Raw genomic sequence first — 19,274 nt, forward strand, 5'->3', positions numbered from 1 at the left:
ACCAATTGCCTTTGTATATTTCAAACTGGATATTCCATAGGTATCTCAGATTCAACATGTCTAGAATGAGCTCATTATTTTTTCTTACCTTTTCTAAGACCCCTATTTATTTATTAAATAATTCTCTAAGACTGCTATTTATTTATTACTAATTTTCTAAGATCCCTATTTATTACTAATTTTTAAGACCCCTATGCGTTAATTCTTTAAGACTGCTATTTATTACTAATTTTCTAAGACTTCTATTAATTCTCTAAGACTGCTATTTATTTATTACTAATTTTCTAAGATCCCTATTTATTACTAATTTTTAAGACCCCTATGCGTTAATTCTTTAAGACTGCTATTTATTACTAATTTTCTAAGACTTCTATTAATTCTCTAAGACTGCTATTTATTTATTACTAACTTTCTAAGACCCCTACATTAAAAGACCCCTTTTTTAAGCTCCCCTATTTCTTTTAGGGGCACCACCAACCTTTTAGTCTCTTGAGTTTTTAGTCTCACTCTCACATCTACATATCTTACCAATTACCAGATCTCAGCCATTTCCATGTCCTCATCATCTATCTTGGACATTCCCTTCTCTGCATCCACATAGCTTCAACCCTATTTTAACTTTGGTTGTCTAGACTATTGTAATAGCAATACATCTCCCTCCCTTAATCCTGTTCCCTCTATAATCCATCTCTACCAGCCACCAGAGTGATTTTCCTGAAGCACAGGTCTATCATGTGACCTCTCAAGAGTGTGCTGGTAAATGTTTAGCAAGTCTCTCTAGACCCAAAACTGTACTGTAGTATACACTTTTAAGTTTAATCTATAGTATTAATATTTCCTACATTTTCTTAAGTCAAGACAATTAGTAAAACAATAAATCAAGCCCTGATTTGTCACATTTACTGATTTTTCAAGTGTAAATGCTCACAGTGTAAATTTAATTATCTGCTCCAGCACACTATCACACCCTCCTATTCACTAAAGTCCAATAACTCTTTATTATTTCTAGGGTCAAATATAAACTCTTCTATTTGACATTTAAAATTATTCAAAAGCTGGCTCCATCCTTCTTTTCTATTCTCATTAGAAATTACTTTCTTACTGTCTTTGCCACACTACACTCTATCTTCTGTGTTTATCTCTGTCCTGGCTGTCTCCCAAATAGTGCCTGGCACATAGTAGTTGCTTAATAAATGCTTATTGACTGAGTAAATGACTATAGTGCTCTCTCATGTCTTCCTCTTGGAATCTCTGGTTTCCTTTAAGACTCAAATTAATTACCACATTCATCAGAAAGCTATTCCTAGTCCACCCCCTTCCCTTCTTCCTATCCTAGGGATCTTACATTCATTTGGTTTGTTTTGCAGATACCTAGATATGAGGGTATAATTTTTCCTTTTATTTTTATTTTTAAAACCTTTACCTTCTGTATTAGAATTGATACTAAGCATTGGTTCAAAAGCAGAAGAGCAGTAAGGACTAGGCAATGGGGGTTAAGTGACTGAACAGGGTCACCCAGCTAGGAAATGTCTGAGTTCAGATTTGAACTCAGAACCACCTGTCTAGACCTGGTTTTCAATTCACTGAGCCACCTCACTTGCCCCCAAGCCTATATACTTTATTGGACAGGGTGGTGATTTGATCATATCTGAACTTCAGAAAGATCACTTTGGCCACTGAGTAAAAGATGGACTGGATTGTGGAGAGCCTTAAGTTCATAGTTCAGGGATGGTGGTAGTGTCAGAGGAGACAATGCAACATAGGTAAGAAATGATGCAGAGGTAGGATTGATCAGATTTGGGGAACAATTTGGATGAGGAAGTGGGGAGAGAGTGAAAAGTCAAGGATAACACCCAAGTTATGAGCCTGGGTGACTAAGAGGATAGTGGCGCCCTCAACAAAAATAGGAGAGTTAAGAAGAGGAGAGGTTATGGGAGAAAAGAAAATTATTTTAGTTCAGAACATATTGAGATGTCTAATAAGCAGCTGGAAATTCAAGACTGGAGAACACAAGAAAGGTTAAGGCTGGACGAGTACTAAGATGATAGTGAATTCAGAGGAAGTGATGAGTTTACCAAGAGAAAATGTATAGAGGGAAAAGAGAAGACCCCAGCCCAGAGTCTTGAGCAATATGAGCAGGTACTATTTAGATGAAGATCTAGGAAGAGAGTAAGAAGAAGAACCATGAGAGGGTAGTACCATAGAAACCTAGAGAGAAGAGAATGATCAACATTCAAGAAGATGACCAACAGTGTGTATAAATGGAGATAACGAACCTTTGACTTAATTCCGCAGAAGTCCTTAGTATTTCCCAAAATTCCCTATAATCTCTCCTGCGTCTCCATGTTGGCAAGATCACTTTATTGGTATTTAAGTGGATGTATGCCCCTCCCATGCTCTCTTGGATTTGTGACTGGGCTGAAGTCAGGCAGTTCTTTTGTTTTAGTTATTATTAATAAAACTTTATAAACTATAATATTTAGTTATTTATTATTAATTAAAAAAAACCCAAATGTCAAAGGCTGCAGAGAGGTAAAGAAGGATGAGTGTTGAGAAAAGGTTAGTAGAAGTGGCCATTAAATAACCATTGCTAGCTTTGGAGAAAGTGGTTGAATGATAAGGTCAGAAGCCAGGTTGTAGAGTGAAAAGGAAGGAAGTGGAGGCACCGATTATAGATAGCCTTCTCACACAGTTTAAAACATAGAGGACAATATCTAGGGGGAGAGATGGATCGGGGGAGAGTTTTTTGAGGAGAGGGAAGCAGTCATTAGAGAAATTAAAGATAGTGAAAAAGTGAGGATAATAGAGGAGGCTCTTCTCCTCTAGAGTGAAAGAATGGGAATAATAGTGGAAACCTCTATAGTGAAAGAGTGGACATGATAGAGGCTTCCTATCTGCTGGACAAGTTTGAAATTTAGATTACTCCACCCTACTTAGATCTTACTTTATGGAGAAGATGAAATCGTTATCTCCTGATTGAACAATGAAGGTACTTAGTTCTTACTTTATAGTAAAGCTAGAACTTTAAGCTAAGTCTATTTTAAGATCTTAATACAAAAAGGTGTTAAGTAACTATAAAGGTTAAATTAATCACAAAAATGTTAAGTAACTAACAAAAGGTGAACTTAACCAAGAAGTGCTAAGTAACTCAAAAGATATAATCTAATCAAAGAAGATGAGAACTAAAGAATGGGCAGTCCTGGAAAAAAGCCTCTAATGTGATTGTAGACATGAAAATTTAGAGGAGGGAACATAAGAGTAAAAGGTCTATATATTTCATGTCACTTCCTCTCTCTGGTACCTTTGGCAGTGGAGAGGTGGCTGGTGGCAGTGTGCTGGGCCTTTTGGCATCTTGGTGTGGTTACAGCTATTGTCCGGTTTGGTGGTGAGTTTCTGGCCGAGTTTTCCCTCCTTTACTTCGCAAACTTTATCCTCTTAGAAGCCTATAATCTCCTTCAGAGATCTAGCAGCAGAGATCTTGAACTCCCCCTGGCATAGGCCAGGCGGGAGAAATCCTATACCCTCTTCCCTCTTTCTCCTTGAAATATTTCCCTCTATATTAATTAAAATTACCATAAATTTCCAGACTGACTTGGGTATTTTATTTGGGATTTTTCCCCTGGTGACCAATTAATTCAGATTTTAAGTCACAACCCTAAATTTATCTTTACACAGGCTAGGAAGAAACGGGATCACTTATGCAAGTAGAGGTATAAGGTTTGCTTTGGCAAAAAGAAGGGCAATCTTTTCCTATGAGATAAGAGTGAAAGAAGAGACAGCAGCAGAAGGCATCTGAGTGATGGGAGATGAGAGGAAGAGGAAACTCTCATTGAATGGCTTTAGATTTTTCAGTGACCTTTAAAGCAAGGTTTTCAAAGGATCAAGGGCAGGTGGAACCATGAAAGTTTGAAGGAGGATGATTATGGAACACAGACTTGTAGTTTGCCCAATTACTATGATTTTGAACTTTTCAAATGATTATTAAATGAGACAATAACGGTAAAGTGCTTATCATAGTGCCTGGCATATAGTAAGAACTATATGAATATGAGCCCTGATTATTATTGTTATGCTTCAGTTTCATTCAGTAGTACATGAAGGAATAAAGTCAGTGATGGTGGAAATGATACGGGCACAGGGCTTGGCAGGGCCATATTGGTGGCATTGAGGATAAAGGGGAAGAGACTCCAAAGTAGAGGACAATGTAGAGTGGAACTGGTTTACCAGGGAGTCAAGATGGAGAAAGGAGAATGTAACCAGTGCAAGGGTGACGGCCTGGGAAAGAACTAAAGCCTGGAGAGAGAGAAGTCATAGTGAGAATGAAGAACAAAGCTGAAAGTTTTTAGGAAAGGAAGAAATGAAATAACAAAAAATTATGGTCAGATAAAGGAATTTCAACATTCATCAGCATGAAAGTGGATGATGGCAAGGTCAAAGGTGGGATCATCTCTGTGTGTAGCTGAGCTGGGATGGAAGAGGAAATCATGGGAAACAAGTTGAGAAGCTGGAAAGTCAGGGTGTTTGAAGGAGAATCAACATGTCTATTGGAGTCCCCTAGTATATAAGGGCAGGGGTTGGGGACAAAAGAAAGACTACAGTCCTTTGGCACTGACAGAGAGCAGACCATGAGCTAGCTCTCATGTTTTGTCTTCCTTAATTAGAGTGTGAGTTCCTTAGGGGTTAGGTACTGTCTTGATTTTTTCATTTGAAACCCGAGTGCTTCTGTATAATGCTTGGCACATAGTAAGCACTTAATAAATGCTATTTCATTCATTCAAGTAGTGAGAATGTCTGGATGAGCACTGGTACCTACAGAATATTAAAAAGGATATTGGGGTGCAGCTAGATGGCTCAGTGGATAGAGAGCAAGACCTGGAGATGGAAAGTTCTGGGTTCAAACCTCAGACATTTCTTAGCTAAGTGACCTTGGGCAAGTCACTTAACCCCCATAACCAATACTTAGTATTAGATTCTAATACAGAAGGTAAGAGGAGGAAGAGGAAGAGGAGGAGGAGAAGAAGTCTTGTATCATGGTTCCTTATGGTAGCCTGGGGAACCCACTGGACCCTTTACTCAGAAAAATGTTTTCAAATGCATAAAATAAAAATATATAGGATTACAAAGAAAACCAGTTATGTTAAAATAAAAATATAATTTTTTCCCCATCCAGGTTCATGGATCCCAAGTTAATAACCCTTTTCCTATATGGGAGGCCATGGACAAGGCTAATACAGATTGAAAAAACATGAAGGGGTTGTAATCTACCCCATTAAAAGAGGGGCTCACAGAGATGAGATCATGAATCCACTGACATATGGAGGTACTGAAGGTTCTTTCCTAACCCAAGGCTGATGTCATAGATGACAACTCTCTGGGTAACCCTGGAAAATCCTTCAGTGACCTTTCCAGAAACAGATGTCTCCTGGGTTTGATTCTATGTGGTAACCTCAACAGTGTTCGATTTTTGTATTTTCCCATCAGGGAGAAAGCAGAGGCAACCTGTACCTGTGGGAGTTCTTTTTCATATTTCAGCATCATCATGCAATGCTTTGAACACAATTAGCCACTTAATAAGTGTTCATTGAATTGAATTAAGAGTATCAATGTCCTACATCTGATTTCTCTTAAGTTGGATCTTGGGGCAAGTGTTAGTTTGCATTAACTACATTAATGTACTCTAAGCCTATAGATAGAAAATGTACATATATATATATATATAATATATTTAAACCCTTATCTTCTTAGTATCACTACTGTGTATTAGTTCTAAGGCAGAAGAGTGGTAAGAGCTAGGCAATGGGGGTCAAGTGACTTGCCCAGGGTCATACAGCTGGGAAGTGTCTGAGGCCAGATTTGAACCCAGGACCTCCCATCTCCAGGCCTGACTCTCAATTCACTGAGCCACATCATTGCCTCCTAAGCCTATATATTATTAAAATTTTATTTATATCTTTTGGTTTTATGGCAACTTTATTTCCATGTATATTCCTTCCCTTCTCCTCCCTAGTAAACCAACCCTGGAAACAAAGATGTTTAAAAAGGAAAAGAAAAAAAATCAATCCAACCAAACTAGCCAATATATTAGCTAAGTTTGACAATGTTCGCAGTGCCCCCTACCCATCTCTGTAAAGAAAGGGATGTTTTTATTGGTCTCTTTCTAGGGTCAAGATTTGGTCATTACAATTACAGAGAGTTTACTCTCCCTTTTTGTTCTTCATCCAATTATGTTGTAAGTTGCATCATGTATATCGTGCCTAATTCTGCCTCGCTTTGCATGCGTCTCTTTTTTGATATCAGTCATCTTACAGTACAGTAATGTTCTGTTGTGTTCACGTACCATAATTGGTTTAGCCGTTCTCCCAACAGATGGTCATCTACTTTGTTTCTAGCTATTTGGTAGCATAAAAAATGTTTAAGTTTATACTTTATTTTTAACCCTTACCTTCTGTCATAGAATCAAATCCAAGTATTGGTTCTAAGGCAGAAGAATCATAAGGGGTAGGCAATGGGGGTTAAGTGACTTGCCCAGGCTCACATGGCTAAGAATCATCTGAGATCAGATTTGAACTCAGGACCTCCTATCTCCAACCTTGACTCTATCCACTAGGCCACCTAGCTGCTTCTTAGATTCACATTTTAAAGCAGAGGTTCTTAACTTTTTGTTGTTGTTACCACGGACCCTTTTGGCAATCTAGTGAAGCCTATGGACCCCTTCTCAGAAGGGCATTTTTAAAATGAATAAAATAAAGTGCATAGGATTATGGAGGAAATCAATCATATTGAAATATAGTTATCAAGATATTTTTTAAATTCAAGGACCCCCCAGAATAAGAACCCCTGTTTTAAAGGGAACAGAGTGAGGAAGACAGGCAAGTTTTCTCGAATCTCTGTAGACTGAGCAGGATCTAACAGTGGCTGTCTGAGTGGAGCAAACACAGGCCTTGTATTTAGAAAAACCTAGATCCAAATTCAGGTTTGTCTTTTAAAAAAATATATTGGACAGCTGGGTGGCTCTAGGGATTGCAAGCCAGGCCTAGAGATGAGAGATCCTGGGTTTAAATTTTACCTCAAACTCTTCCTAGCTGTGTGACTTTGGACAAGTCACTTAACCCCTATTTCCTAGTCCTTATAGCTCTTCTGCCTTGGAACCAATACTTAGTATTGATTGTAAGACAGAAGGTAAGGATTTAAAAAACAAAATACTTATACTACCTTTCTCAGAGGAAATGATTTATAAACCTTAAGGGCAATATGCAAATATAAGATTACTATTCATTAGATATTCTAGAGCTTCTCCTGCCCCACCAAAAAAAGGAATTTTTTGCCTTCCTGGAAATGGTACCAGCATTGTGCCTTTAATTCCTTCCTTGCCCTCTGCACCATGGTAGGCTTCCCCAAGAATATGTCTCTGGGACAGACTTCTGCCTCGATTCCCTCTGTTTAATAATCAGTTTGCCTTTTTTTAGTATGGTCACTTTAAATTTGGGTTTTTCAGAACTCATTCATTATAGAGGAATGAACAGCTGGCGGAAAGCACAGGGCGCTTTTTAGGTCTATGGATGAGTGGAGTTAAATAGTTACCGCCTCATTCCTTGGTGTTTCCTGGCAGGTGGTTACTAGGGTAACAAGCCACGCTGCCAGCATATTGGAGGCATACACATGATTGGGTCTTAGGTCTGGGAATGGTCAGCGTCATGCTGTGGGATTTGAAAAGCGGAGAGGATTGTGTATGTGCGTGTGTGTGTACAGAAGATGCCGAGGGTGCTGGGGCCAGCTCTCAGCTTCCTGGCTCATGTGTGGTAGCTGTCAGAGAGAAGAGAGCCTGGAGCACTGGGCTGGACAGAATGTCCGGTGCAGCCACAAGGTCAGCTGTCAGCCGAGATTGGAGCCATCCTAGCCAGGAAATCTCAAGGTGTGTGGGTGTCTGTGTCTCCTATTTAATAGTCTGTAGCTAAGGGAGGGGACTGAAGGGTGGTGTTAGGAAGCGCTGCTAATCATTCGAGTTCTTTTGGGGGCTGGAATCTGGTTTCTTCCAGGGGATAAGACTTTTGTGGACTGTCCACTCACCGTATACCAATAACTACTGCTACCTAGAGGCTGTGGAGATGATGAGGGGACTTAGCAAAGACAATAGGCAGCTGGCATTGGGGAAAGCCTAGTACAATGGAAAGACTCTGGAATCAGAAGATCCAGGTTCAAATTCCCCCTTCATTATTACCTGGGTGACCTTGGGCAAATTACCAAACCTCCCCTGACCTCAGTTTTTTCAGCTATAAAATGAGGGGTTTGGGCAAAATGGCCTCTAAGGACCCTTCCAACTCTAGATATATGATTCTAAGGAACACTGAATCAGGAGGGAAAAGACTAAGGATCTAAATTCTTGCTTTTTCAGTAACTTACTTATGACCTTGGCTATTTAACCTTTCTGGGCCTCAATTTACCTCCTCAGTAAAAAAAGGATAACGCCTCTCTTGCCAACCTCTCAGAGTCATTGGAAGTACCAATTGGGATGATATGCGAGAGTGTTGGAATAGATAAAAGTATAAAGCCCTTTTATCCTCATAATTCCTAAATGTGGTTGCATTAACTGTCTGAGGGGAACAGGGAAAACTGAGTCACCAGAAATACTGTTCTTGGGGTCTGATTTATGCTTACCTCCATAGGAGAGTCTGGACCATTCAGGAAGCCCTTTAAAAAAATAGGTCCTTTAGAATTGAAAGTTGCAAAGAGCTTTGTTTTGAGAGTGTGACAGGCTAGAGGGAAGCTTAGAGGGGAATTCTCCAGCAGCATGAGTGTTGGGGAGAACTTACCCAACACCATGAGTAATGTCTGTGTGTGTGCATGTGAGCACCACAAAGGAAGAGGGTCAGTGACTAAACCATTGTTTGGTTACGTTTGGTGATTGGCATTTCTGCATATATATCTCTGACTTGCCATGTTACAAAGGAGGGATGTGGTTTCAATTCAAAGAACCCTTACTTATTAAGTACCTTTTGCATGCCAAGGCCCTCCCTGAACCAAGTACTGCAAGAAATCTACAGCGAGATAGCGAGTGGAGGTACCCAAAGAAACTTCCGTACGAGTCTAAAGAGGAAAGAGTTGACTTTAAGCCAAGGGGTTGGTGGGAGTGGAGGGAATAGTAAAAAAATAGGAAAGTCCCCCTTAAAGAAGGACCAACTGCCCCAGAGGCAAATTGGTATAGAGTCAACTGCGGCATCAGGAAGGTCTGGGTTCAAATTCTCTCTGATCCAGAATGTGTGTCTGGGCAAGTTACTAATTCCTCAGTATCCCCTTTAAAACTCTTACATTCTAGTGTTGGTGGAAGGAGTTCCCTTCAATTCAACATTGAGGGATAGCTGGGTGGCACAGTGGATAGAGTGCCAGGTTTGAAGTCAGGAGGACTTGGGTCCAAACTCAGATGCTTCCTAGCTGGGTATTCCTGGGGAAATCATTTAACCCCCATTGCCTAACCCTTATTACTCTTCTGTCTTAAAATCCATATTTAGTATAGATTCTAAGATGGGAGGTAAGGGTTTAAAAACAAAATAAAACTGGTAACATCCTAGGGCTAGACCAAATCATAAGCTTAACCTGGGCCTTGAAGAATGGGGAGAATTTCATTAGGCAGAAATTAAATAAGTCTCAGTCTTGAAACATTAAGTAGGCTATGTTCCCAAGGAAGAAAGGGATGAAAACAATATAAAGACAGATAAATATAAAGCTTCCTAAAAATCTAAGCCTGTAATTTTTTCAGTGGCATGTGGCAGGGTTTTCAAAGTGGAGGAGTGGGGCTCTTTGGAAGAGCATGGAGTGATTCAAAGTGGGTGGTGAATCAAACCCCAAGAAGGGGGTGATCAGCCAGACTTGGGGAAGATGGGTGGCATCCTACACTATGATTCATAGCTAATTGTCCATAACTATTCCATCCCCTTTGATTTCCCCTACTATCCCCCTTTTCAATGTTGACCCTGATGTGGGTCCCTCAGGGCTTTTATAATGGAAACAAACCCAGGTCCCCACAAAAACTATGAATGCAGAATTCCTCCCCCACCTTTATCGTCCTCCCTCCTGACTCCAGATCATCTTGTGACTTCTGTAGCCATGATTTAGTTCTGCCTACTGACCCCCTACCCTCTGGGTGAAGGACTAATGAGTAGAAGTCTGCCCCATACACACACTCAGCATTCATTTGGTGGAAGAGAATGAATAATAAAAGATGATTAGTCATGAATTGGTTTTGATTTGATTACATCATCTTCCTTTTTAGGAGTACCCAATGTGTAGAGGGCTGAGCTTGGAATAAGGAAGACCTGAGTTCAAATCCAGTCTCAGACACTTACTAGTTGCATGATTCTGAACAAGTCCCTAATCTCTCTTTGCCCATTTCCTCAACTATAAAAGGTGGATAATGATAGCACCTACTTTTCCCAGATGTCATGAAGATCAAAAAGAATATTTGTTAAAAGACATAATTATCATAGGCACATTAAAAAATATTTATTCCCTTATTTTCTCCTTCCAAACTATTTCACTTCTGTCCACCATCCTTTCAGATTCCTTTTCTTTGACTTATTACTCAACCAAAATGATCCTCTTCAAATTTGCTTATGATCTCTTAATTGCCCCATTTGGTCTTTTCTCAAATCCCCAACTTTTTTGACCTTCCTACAGCATTTGAGACTATTAGCCATTCTCACCTCCTGGATACTTTCTTTCTCCCCTCTGGATTTTGGTGATGCTACTTTCTTTTCGTTATCCCCCTTTGTCTTTGATCAAATCTCTACTTGGTTGCCTTTGCTGGATCACCAACCAATATCCCAGCTCCTTATTGTTTGGTGTTGGTTGTTCAATTTTTCAGTCCTGTCAGACTCTTTATGATTCCATGGACCATAGCTATCCCTGGGGTTTTCTTGGCAAGGATATTGGAGTGGCTTGCCATGTCTTCCTCCAGTGGATCTTGTTGTTTGGCCTTTGGAGGTCAAGTGTCTTGCTCAGGATCAAATGGAAGTGTCTGAGGCTGGATTTGAACTCAGTTCTTCCTGACTCCAGTACTCTTAACCACTGAGTCACAGTTGCCTCTTCTCTCCTAATTGTTAGTACTCTATATTGCTCTGTCCTGGCCTCTCTTCCACTGCCTCTCACTTAGTGAATTAATCCATTCCCATTAGTTTAATTATCATCTCTACCTAGACAACACATAGATCTCTATGTCTAACCTGAACCTTTCCCCCAAATTCCTGTCCCACAACACCAGTTGCCCATTGGTCATTTCATACTTGATGTCCCATAGACATCTCAAACTCAGCATGCTCCAAAATGAACTAATTATATCTTTTGCCCCCAAACCTACCCATCTTCTGACTTCCCTTATTTCTTTCAAGAATCCAGTCATCCAGGTTTAAAACTCTGGTATTATCCCTTTGCTTTCCCTCACCCTACTTATCAGTAAGAGAGCTGAGTGGGTCAGTGGATAGAGTGCCAGGCTTGGAGTTGGGAAGACTAATCTTCCTGAGATCAAATTCAGCCCCAGACCCTTACTAACTGTGTGACCCATGGCAAGTCACTTAACCCTATTTGCCTCAATTTCCTCATCTGTAAAATGAGCTAGAGAAGGAGATGAAAAACTACTTCAATATCTTTGCTAAGAAAACCCCCAAAGGGATCATGAAGTGTTAAGACATAACTCAAACAACTGAATAAGAACTTTATCTGTAATTTGGAAAATCTTGCCCTTTCTATCTCTATCACATATCTCATGTGTATTCCCTTATGTCTACTTGCACAGCCACCACATCAGTCTAGACCAGTGATGGTGAACCTTTTAGAGACTGAGTGCTCAAATTGTAATCCTCATTCTGCATTTGAGTCCCCTGCCTTACCCCATACAGGGGAAGGAAGAAGCACTCCCATTGGGCTGCTGGGCAGAAGGGAGGGTCATGTAAAAAAATGTCCTCAGGCACATGGAGAGGGGGGGAAGAAGGCCCCTCCAGCATGCTCCAGCACCTGTGCCATAAGTTTGCCACACAGGTCTTCATTTCTTTCCTTCATCTCCTTCCACCTGGACTATTGCAACAGCCTGCTGATTGATCTCCTGTCCTCATCTCACCTCTCTTCAATCTCTCCTGCACTACTTTCCAAAGTGATTTTCCCCAAGAAGAAATCTAATCATACCCCTCACTTTCTCAGTAAACTCATCACTGGCTCCCTATTAACTCTAGGAAAAAATAGAATTTCCTACTTGTATTTTTTGCATAAATTTAATATTACTAGTACATTTTATATATATTTACTATGCAATATTACATATAATAATCACTATAATTATTAGCTTATATAGAATTTATGATTATATTTACAAACATGTTTATATTAATATAAAAATAGTTATATATGATTTCTATAGTTATTAATATATGTAGTACATTGCATAATTTATAAAGAAGTATATGTGCATATATTGGGGATAAGTGGTCAAAAATCTTTTACTGATAGGTTATGTGGGTAAGAGAAGTTTGGAGATTACTGGTATGGGGAAATCCAAGTGAGGACACTCTTATTACCAAGACAGATTGGCTCCTGCTCTGCAACACTTACATAGCCTTAGAGAATTGCTCAGGGCATTTAGAATGCTGCTTGGGAGAAATTAAGTGACTTGCCCAACCTCGCAGAGCCAGTATGTCAGTGGCTAACTTTAAATCATCCCAAATTGGAGGCCAGATGTCTTTCTGCTATGCCAGTAGTGCCTCTAAAGCAGAAGTGTCAAACTCATAGCCTGCTGGCAACAAAACTCCTTAAACTAGATTAAAATGTATTTAGAAAATGTTTAACAAAATGAATGAAAATACAACATAGATAATGTTAATTTGTGGTTTTATATGTAGCCTGTAGGGATCTCCTTCTATTTGAGTTTGAACACCATTGCTCTCTTGATGCAAAGTAATAAAAAGTTAAGAGGGTGGGGAAGGAAGGATAAATGGTGGACAGGTCAGTCAGCCACTGAGACCTGCTTCAGCCCTGAGCCATACCCTGTGAGGCACTCATCCTGAAGATTCCCAGTCAACCTGCTTTAAATTTCTAGTTGTTTTACATTTATTTGTTTAATGTCCCCTGTTAATGTTTAAGTACCTTCTAAAAAGAGTCCATATCTTCTGCTCTTTTTTTATTCTCACTAAATTCCCTGGTATTCCACAGGCATTTAAGAAATAGATATTACATGAATGAGTTACCTGCACAAGGAATCTGACAGATATGAACCATAGAATATGGTTAAGAAAATATAGTGGAGGGGGGGGCAGCTGAGTAGCTCAGTGGATTGAGAGCCAGGCTTAGAGACAGGAGGTCCTAGGTTCAAATTTGGCCTCAGACACTTCCCAGCTGTGTGACCCTGGGCTAGTCACTTGACCCCCATTGCCTAGCCCTTACCACTCTTCTGCCTTGGAGCCAACACACAGTATTGACTCCAAGACAGAAGGTAAGGGTTAAAAAAAAATATAGTTGGGGTCTGACACAACCGTTAAGTAAATATACAGGCTATGGGGCCATTTCATTTATGAAACCAGGTCTCACCTGGCCAGTCAGTTGTTGAGACAAAACAAAATTCTGGTACAATCAAGCAGGAGTAGTTAACTTTTCTTGTGTCACAGACCCCTTTGGCAGTTTGCTGAAGCGCATAGATCCTTCTCAGAAGAATGAATGAATGAATCATTTATTAAGTTGCAAATCGTTGTATTAAATAATAGAGAACCAAACTGAAAAGTAAGGCAGCCCCTTTTCTCAAGGAGCTCACATTCCAATGAGGGGAGGCTACAAATATGAAATCTCAAATTCCATATATATATATAATGGTTTCAAATGCATAAAATTAGAAATGTAGGACTATAAAGGAAACTTATTGAAATGTAATTATAATTTTTTAAACAAGTTCATGGACCCCATATTAAGAACCTCTGGTCTAGTGGAAAGATTGCTGATGGCAGAAGTCTATCTTGAAGTTGAAGGTTTGGGTTCTTTCAATCCCAGCTTTACTATTTACTACTATTTATGGCTGATTGCAAATTACTTCCCCTCTGGGACCTCAGTGAAGTAATAAATTACACTCCTGGAGAAGAGAGCAAAAAGATGGGGAGAACAAAGTTGAATGGGGGTTATTCTGGGCTTATGCAGAATAGCACAACTCTAGGTTTAAGGGCAATAAGCCATTGTTATTTCTTCCTACCACCTAAAAAGTATAAGCTACTGGGGCAGCTAAGTGGCTCAGTGAATGACCTAGAGACTGGAGGTCCTGGGTTCAAATCTAGCCTCAAATACTTCCTAGCTGTGTGATCCTGGGCAAGTCACTTAGCCCCCATTGCTTTTACTGCTTTTCTGCTTTGGAATAAACACACAGTATTGATTCTAAGATGAAAGGTAAGGGTTTAAAAAAAAAAGAATATAAGCTACCCTATAGTACTTGGCTAATGCCACCTAAGTGAAGTAAAGGAAGTAAAACCCAGCATAATAAGGTTCCAGAAGGCAGCTGGTTTGGGTTCTTCCCCAAAAAAGGAACTGGAGCTAACATCTTGATTTTTTTAAATTTTTATTAAAACCCCTACCTACCATCTCAGAATCAATACCATGCATTGGTTCCAAGGCAGAAGAATGGTAAGGGCTAGGCAATGAAGGTCAAGTGACTTGCCCAGGGTCACACAGTTGGGAAGTGTCTGAGGCCAGATTTGAACCCAGGACTTCCTGTCTCTGGACCTGGCTCTCAATCCACTGAACCACCCAGCTGCACCATACATCTTTATTGAAAGGAACACAAGGGGTGAAAACAACATTCTTCAGCTTACCAGACAGAATGATTTTTAAGATGTTGAGTTCTCTTCTGAGAAAAACAGTTCATTAAGAGGAAAACCAACAAAAAGTGGAACAGTAAGGGCTAGGCAATCAGGGTTAAGTGACTTGTCCTAGTTCACACAGCTAGAAAATACCTGAGGCAAGATTTGACCTCAGGACCTCCCAACTCCAGGCCTGGCACAATATCTACTGTGCTACCTGGCTGCACCTGTATTATTTCCTTGCTGTCTGAGACTATTCCTGTTCAGTTTCAAAATCCCTCATTGGTTACATGTTATAGCCTGCTTGTACCCGCCATATGCTTCTCCAGGTTTTGCTTCCCCACAACAATATCTGTAAAATATTGGCATCCAGAGGAGACCTTTGTTTCACTGGAAAGTTGGGGATCATTAAAGAAGCTTGAAAAATTTTAAAAGCAACTGAGTCTGCTCTCCTCTTCTTATTCACAAATGGGCCAATTCATTGGCCTTCTGAACTGGCTATTTCAGATAGACACAATGATGGACAACCTCTACACTGTTCATTTAAATGCTCAGCACAATCAGGCAATTTGATACATTTATTCTTTTCTGTGTGAATGTTCAGGTCAAATTTTCAAGTGGTTACAGACCTCTTCCAGGATACTCTGCATTTTTCTCCCTTCTAAATTTATTATTTAAATATTTCTTTATTTATAGCATTTAAAAAAAATTTCAAGTTCCAGATTCCCTCCCTCCCTCTCAATAGCGCCTCCCACACCCATCGAGTAGGCAAGCAATTTATCAATTATACACGTGAATTCATGCACAACATATTTCTATATTAGTCATGTTGCAAAAAGAAAGCAAGATGGATAAAGAAAATGAAAAATTCTCCTTCATTCTGTAGTCAGTTCATCAATTCTCTCTCTGGAGGTGGATAACATTTTTCATCATGAATCTCTTGTGTCTCCGATCATTGTATTGATCAGAGCCACTTTCAGAGTGTTTCCATCCTTGATGGGGCCAGCACAATGGGTGCTTGATGCAAAAAGGGGAGGGAGAAATAAACCCACTTGTAGGGAATCTTCTCCAGCACATAGCAAATACCTTTGGTGAGGACACATTTCTTTGTTTTATGCCCCTCCTGGATTTTTAATTGGTGATGGAGGGGACAGTCATTGAACAGGGTTATTTTATTGTCATATTTTAAATGGCCAACTCTGAGAGCAGAGACTTTTGTTTGCCTTTCTATCACCAGCGTGATAGCACAGTGCCTGGCATAAGTTTGGTGCTTAATAAATGCTAGATGACTAACTGAATATTGAACAATTCTTATGTATTAATGGCAGACATCTTTCTGGGAAAGAGCCTTTAGGATGCCATTTTGCTTAGTGAAACAGCTGTTTTTTTCATAATCAACAAACCGAAGCACAACGGACGTTATATTTTCTATATCTTTCATTCACCTGCAAAATGGTAGGTTCCATTGTTGAATATTATTTGTGAAAGGCTGTTTGTGCCCTACTAATATGCTCAATAAGAATGCCCTAGATTCACATAAAAATAACTCAAGAAGATTTGGGGCAGGTGGAAGAGTAGCCATTCTGGTTGGTAGTTGTTGCTCTTTTCTTGGTTATTTTTAAAATTAATTATCAGATTAGTAGATATTAGTTAATATTTGTATTAATTATTAGGTATTAGATTGCTTCTCTTGTTCCAGATAGGGTATCTATTTGGACTCCAGTTCTTTTTTGTTGTTGTTGCCTAGTCATATTTGACTCTTCATGACCCCATGAACCATAGTTATCCATGGAGTTTTCTTGGCAACGATACTGGAGAAGTCTGCCATTTCTTTCTCCAGTGGATCCAGTAGATCTTTTTGTCAGGCAGTCAGAGGGGAAGTAACTTGCCCAGGCTCACACAGCTAAGAAGTGTCTGAGGTCAAATTTGAACTCAGGCTCAGTACTCTATCCACTGAGCTATTTAAGTACCTCTTTGGCATAGAGAGGTTAAAGGACTTGCCTAAGGTCACACAACTAGGAAGTATATCTGAGGTCAACTCTGAACTCATATTTTCCTATCAGGGCCAGTGCTCTTAACCACTGAGCCACATCCGCCTTTATTCTAATTCTTTGCCACCACAAAAAACTGCTGCTATGAATATTTTGCTGTATATGGAGATGTTTTTCTTATCTAGGATCAACTTGGTCACAATGTAAGGACATTTTAGTCACTAAATTTTCATCTTTGTATCCATGGCACTTTACACAAAACCTTGCACATAATAGATATCGAATAGAATTGAATCTAAAAACATTTGGGTCATTTGGCCTCTTAATTCACACTTCAACAGGTACTTTGCTAACTTATTTACAGAATAATATTGTGTTATAATTGTATGTTTTGTTTTATCCCTATACTAGACTTCAGGCTTTATGGGGGCAGGAATCATGTCTTATTTTGACTTTGTATCTTCCTCAGTACCTAGCAAAGTGCTTTGCCCATGTTTGTTGAATGAATAAACCACCCAAGCCAAGAATGAAACTCTCTTTCCTCATGACTCATTTGAGAGGCTTCATGAGAATTGCTTCCAAGTCCAGCCTGACCTTCTATAGATTCATTCAAAGGGCTCTTTGGGAGTTTCTGCATTCAAAAACAAAGCGTGGGATTCCAGGAAAATGCCATCATCGACTAAAAGAGGAACATTATGTTCTCATCATGCCAAGGTCCTTGAGCTATTGATTTGATCTGAATGACACATTTCATATTAGTTACTCCATCCTGAAAATGTCTGCCTCTAAAGGAAGACTTAAAAAATTGGCGAGCTGTGTCTTTACCCTTTTCTTTTCAGTCTTTGCTATATCCCTTCCAGAGAGCCTGGTTCTGTGACTATAACTAGATAGAAATGGACATTTGGGGAATCTTTTCCTAACTCACTGTGCCATACTAGGCAAGTCATTTTCTTGGTTCCTCTATTCATAGACTTGGAAATATAGCACTCTCCACCATATATGGAGATGTTTCTCCCATTTTTAAAGCTTTTAAAGGCATACAAAGCACTTTCCTCCTAACAACTTTCTGAGGTAGGGAGTAAAAATATTATTATTTTTAATATGCATCTTGTTTTTCCAATGATTTTCAACATATGCTTTCCCAAAATTTAAGATCCAAACTATCTACCTTCCTCCCTTCCCTTCCATCTCCCAGAAATGGTAAGCAATCTGATCTAAGTTATACATGTATTATCATGAAAAACTTACTTTCATATTGGTCATTACTATAAGAGAATACTCATATAAAAACCAAAGTCCCCAAATAAAAAAAATAGATGAATGTAAAAGACAATATGCTTCGAACTGCATCTGAATCCAACACTTCTTTCTCTGGAGGTGAATAGCATTCTTGATCATAAGTTCCTCAGAATTGTCCCATCATCATCATTTGAGCAAAAGTATTGTAATCCACATTTTATTATCCATAAACTTGAGACCTAGAAAGGTACCGTTATTTGTTCAAAATTAAAAGCTAATATTAGAGTTAAGATCCTAACCCAAGTCTACTGACTTCAAATTGAATAGAATCACAGAATCATGGAACTGGAAGGGACCTCAGGCCATACATATTTAGAGTATGGGGCAAAGTTCTGGGTACCACATGTAGAAGGGACATTGACAAACCAAACAACTAGGATGGTGAGGTTGTATGGAGATCATGGATCCATTGAAAAGAACTGGATTTGTTTAACCTGGAGAAGACTCTGTTAGGGTAGGCATTAGGAAAAGGAGTATGAAGACTGTCTTCAATGATTGAAAGGGCTCTCATGTGGAGGAGGAATTAGATCTATTCTACTTGGCCCATGAGGAAAAATGGGTAAAAGTTATAAAGAAGTACAGTTTTTAAGTTTTATTTTATTTTTTATTTTTAACGTTTATCTTCCACATTAGAAACAATACTAAATATCCGTTCCAAGACAGAAGAGCAGTGAGGGCTAGGCAATGGGGATAAAGTGACTTGCCCAGGGTCACAAAGATTAGAAGTATCTGAGTTATGATTTGAACCCAAGACCTCTAGTCTCTAGGTCTGGCTTTCTATCCATTGAGCCACCTAGTTGCCCCAACACATTTAATCTTGATGTATGGAAATCTAACGATTAGAGCTTTGGTTTCCTTTTTAGCTTTGGGGTTTTATACTGATAATTCCTTGAAATTGTTAGTCCTTGAGGAGAGCTATGACAATCCAGTTATAGGTATGAGAACTTCTGGCTCTCAATGACCCTCCGAGTCCCTTAGCATTCCTTGTCCATTCATTGTTGCTAGGTGGCCCCAGTCACCCTCTCCTGGGCACAGAGGAACCGAGGTCTGAATTAGGAAAGGTAGAATTGCTGCTCAGTGACAGAATTAGGAAAAGGTCCCCACTCTCCTCTAATGAACTCTGAGGTGTGGTCTGCCTTTGATGTAATGGCGGTACCAGTCGATTACC

The 19,274-nt window shown here is 39.5% G+C and overlaps 1 protein-coding gene across 2 annotated transcripts in view; it reads left to right on the forward strand.

Moving 5' to 3' along the window:
* Positions 1–19,274, forward strand: part of GPR68 (G protein-coupled receptor 68) — a 54,545-nt gene that overhangs the window by 19,152 nt on the left and 16,119 nt on the right. Inside the window, exon 1 of one of the 2 annotated variants that reach the window (XM_056810520.1) lies at positions 7,614–7,912. The exons of the other annotated variant lie outside the window; for it this stretch is intronic. The gene's annotated coding sequence lies outside the window, so the exon portion shown is untranslated. Of the gene's footprint in view, positions 1–7,613; positions 7,913–19,274 lie in introns of those variants that run through there. 2 annotated transcript variants of the gene reach the window in all.

Source organism: Monodelphis domestica, chromosome 1 (genome assembly GCF_027887165.1).
Source record: "Monodelphis domestica isolate mMonDom1 chromosome 1, mMonDom1.pri, whole genome shotgun sequence".
Taxonomy (NCBI): domain Eukaryota; kingdom Metazoa; phylum Chordata; class Mammalia; order Didelphimorphia; family Didelphidae; genus Monodelphis; species Monodelphis domestica.